Genomic DNA, 3999 nt, shown 5'->3' with positions numbered 1-3999 from the left:
TCTGTGATGGTCTCTGCCAGTAGATTCTATTTCAGCAGTAACAGCAACAGGGCTGTGTTTGAGTGCTGCAAATGTGGTCTCTGTGGCTTTAATTCTCCTCTACATTGTGCTCCAGGACTTGTGAACATTTGGGGATCTGTTACTCATGATGCCAGAGTTTCCTGTCATGAAAGCACTCTGGGTGGCACTAATCAGAAAAGGCAATGGCAGTTTTACAGATAAAAGTCAAATGGCAACCAGAGGAGGGACAAGAGCAGACAGGATCTACAATTCTCAAGGCAAAGGCAGCAGCAGCCTCTTGCTGTCACCTCAGGGTGGGTAAAACAGTGCTGAAAGCAGCGCTGGAACCCAATCCTTTCTTTCTCTGGAGGCTGGGTCAGGGCAGCACAGCCGGGCCCTGAGGAATCAGGGCTGTTTGTGGGTGATTGTTGCTCCACTCCAGCATTCAGCTGGAAAAAGCCCTTGGAAGCCGAGGCAGGAGCAGGTGGGAAGGGGCCGGCGCTGCTGCTGCTCCTGCCCGGGAGCCCCGGCTGGGCCGGGCCGGCGCCCGCTGCGCTGCGGCTCCTGCTGCTGCCAGAGCCGGGCGGGACTCGGGGACAGGGAATGGACACGGGGGGACAGCAAAGGCCTGGGGGCTGCAGGGATGTTCGCGCTGGGGCCAGCGCCAGCACAGATCTTCAGCCACAATGAACCCCGAGGGAAACGCTGGGGAAAGGCTCCATTTCAGCCTTTCTTTACTCATGGCTGTGAAGGGACCGAAATGAAAGGAGAACAAGCAGGGCCCGACCCCTTCTCCTTTGAGAGGAGCCCGTGCCTGAGGGTTTGAAGGGCCATGAGGGCATGTGAGGGGATGTGAGGGGATGTGAGGGGCCATAAAGGGTTTATAATGGACCATGAAGGGTTGTGAGGGGCCATGAGCATTTAGGAACTAGGTGTCATGGGTTAGTACAGTTTGGTTTTTTAGTTATAAAAGAATGTAAAATACTTCTCCAGGTCAGGACCTGGGAAGTGTTTTGGAACAGACAGAGACCTATCAGAGAGTTAGTTAGAATATTGACATCTATTATGACCACTGAAATTGTTAGCTGCAACTTTGGGAAGTACTATATAAAACCCCTTGATTTCCTGTAGGTGGGTTCTTTTCTTTCTTCCTTTGGCCAGAGAGAGACAGGTAACATCGAGCTGGGGCTGCTGCTCCCTCCCTTTTTCGGGGGGAGCTGGCCTGAGGCCTGGCCGGATTCCATCGGCTCCCGGGTGAAGTGGGGGGAAGGAGAAGTTGCTGTTTTGTAACAGCTACTTTCTTTAAACTTCCTTGGAGCAGAGAAAAATCTCTGCTGGGCCCCTGATGGGAGCTATGGGCAATATTTGGGCTGAGGCCACCCCAATTTACACCGAGGGGTGGGCTGAGAAAGCATTTATGATCCTGCCTGGTTTTTTGTGATCTAGACTGCCCGAGTGCTCCGATCTCTGATGTTTCTGTGAGTTCTTCCTCCCTCATCAGCTCAGCCTTGAACATCTAACACCACGAGCCACAGAGGAAAAAACAAAGACTCTGAGCAGATTTAACTCTTTCTTAGCAACATGAAGCTTCCAGAGCTTAGCCCTTCTCTGAGCGAGTAAGAAAGGACAGAGTGAACATAAAGAACAGCAGGATGAAGTCAGTAAAGCAAGAGTGAAAAGACTATTAGGACAGAGGGCTGAAGAGTTGGTTGTTCTATTCTTACTTGAGCCATGGAAATGAACTCTATATTTAGGTCATTCCTTTAAATAATGAGAAAAATATGCATTTGGGGAGATTATTGTTCTAATTTGTGTGTAGATTTAAGCAAAGGTGTTTGTGATGAACTTAAGTAATATCCTATATGATGCTTGAACAGAGATAAAGATGAGAAGCCCCCTGCGCCAGTGAAGAAGTGAGAAGATATCTCTGTACCTTGAAGTGAAGAATCCTTTGCTTTGGAGTTATTAATCTTTAAAAGGTAACACCCCAGTATGCAAAAGTCTAAGACCCATGACCCATAAGCAGCTTGGGAAACTGCTCCTGGGAAGGTCACAAAGGCAGGTTTCTCCGGGCGGTTGTTTTTGTGACAGTTTAAAACCCACAAGAAAACTGTTCTAAGTTGTCAGTGGGATCCATGACTCAAAGGGATACTCTTCCCCTAATGAAATAATGAAAGACTATTATCAGATAGTAAAACTGAATGAAAATTACAAGTTTTGTCTCTTTATGTTGTTTTGTAAGAAAGTGAACAGTTTGTAAGGGGAGGGAAAAGTGTTTTTTGAAGTTTCATTCCATTTTAGGTTTTTTCCAACTTTCTGGTTTTTTCTATTCTTTTAGTGTATGTTAATAAACTATTTGTTAATTTTAAGGTTGAGCCTGCTTTGTTTTTCTCCTAGTCTCTCTCTCACAAAAAGAGTAAGTACCAAGACCAAAATTTAGCGAACGTGAAACCACTACATTGATTAGTGTTTCTGCCCGGTTTAAAATTAAACCTATGACAATTGGTGGAGAATGTGGGCAATTGACAAAGTTGTGAGATAAGATTGACTAGGAGAATCTAAAAGCAAACTATTAATTAAGTAGAATTATAGTAAAATGTGTAGGGGTGGAATAGTTTTATTGCTTTAAATAGATAAAGTTGTATATTATATGTAACCTTAGTAATGGGTTTATATGTGTATTCCCAAAGTCGAGGGGTGGATTGTCATGGGTTAGTACAGTTTAGTTTTTTAGTTATAAAAGAATGTAAAATAATTCTCCTGGTCAGGACCTGGGAATTGCTTTGGAAGAGACAGAGACTTATCAGAGAGTTAGTTGGAATATTGACATCTGTTCTGACCACTGAAATTGTTAGCTGCAACTTTGGGAAGTACCATATAAAACCCCTTGATTTCCTGTAGGTGTGTCGGGGCTTTCCCCGTTTTTCGGATGGTTTCAGAGTCTTTTGCCCCCCTGTACAGCTCTGAGCCAAACCGAAGGAAGGGACGGAGTCTTCAGGTTTAGATTTTTCAAGGTTGCATACTTCGTTTATTATCTTACAATTTTCTCAGTCCAACAAGATGTTTGCAGCTGCATGGACTTCTCACATCTCTCCTCCTGCCTCTGGGCGGTCCTTATCTTTTATACTAATTGCTATGTATTTTTTATTTACTATTTCTTACCAATGTCTATCACTATTACTAAAAAGGTCATCTTTACTCTGACCCAATCCTCACTAACTATTTTGTGCCATGTCACTGCTGAAATGGAGTGAGGGAAGGAGAATGAAGAAGAAGGAGACACCGCCCCAAATTCTCCATCTTGCCCCATTCACTTCAATGCTAGAAATCTAGATTTACTGTTTTTTCACCCTGTGATAAGCTAAACTACTATTTGTCACACTCTTGTGGCCTGCAAACCCTCTCTCACTGTAGGAAGTTTTTCCCATGGACTGAGATCAAATCCAGTGTCTCTCTGAGCTCTGGGCTTGGGTCCCAGACCTCCCTGCCCAGGTCCCTGACCCTCCAGGGCAGCCAAAGGAATGCCCTGGACTCCAACATTTCCCCCTCCTGTTTGAACCAAAAACACCTCCTTGGCCATTCTGTCCATGGCTTGCCGTATACATAGAAACAAACACTGCAAAATCATGCAAGCCCTACTAAAATATATATAACTATTTTCAAAATATCCTTCCACAATGTTGAAAGGTCAAACAAATTGAACAAACCATCCATCCATGACCCAGTTACCTCTCAAAGTTTGTTCACACTCTCCTGCAATTGCCTGATGTTCTCATGAATGGATTTGGAATGATCCGACAAATTCATGCAGCACATTCCCTCAAATTCCTCACACCCATGCCCGTGGGTCAGCAAAAGATAATCAATCGCTGCCCTGTTTTGGAGATTTGCTCGTCTTACACTATCAATGTCTAACAACATGTCACTCAGTGCAAGAGAGACAGCTCGGGCATGTTTGCTCAACCAACAACCCACGTGATCCAATTGTGTCAAGGCTGC

This window comes from Hirundo rustica, unplaced genomic scaffold (assembly GCF_015227805.2).
Source record: "Hirundo rustica isolate bHirRus1 unplaced genomic scaffold, bHirRus1.pri.v3 scaffold_136_arrow_ctg1, whole genome shotgun sequence".
NCBI classification, from domain to species: Eukaryota; Metazoa; Chordata; class Aves; order Passeriformes; family Hirundinidae; genus Hirundo; species Hirundo rustica.
The sequence above is the reverse complement of the archived record's forward strand: the minus strand, read 5'-3'. Positions refer to the sequence as shown.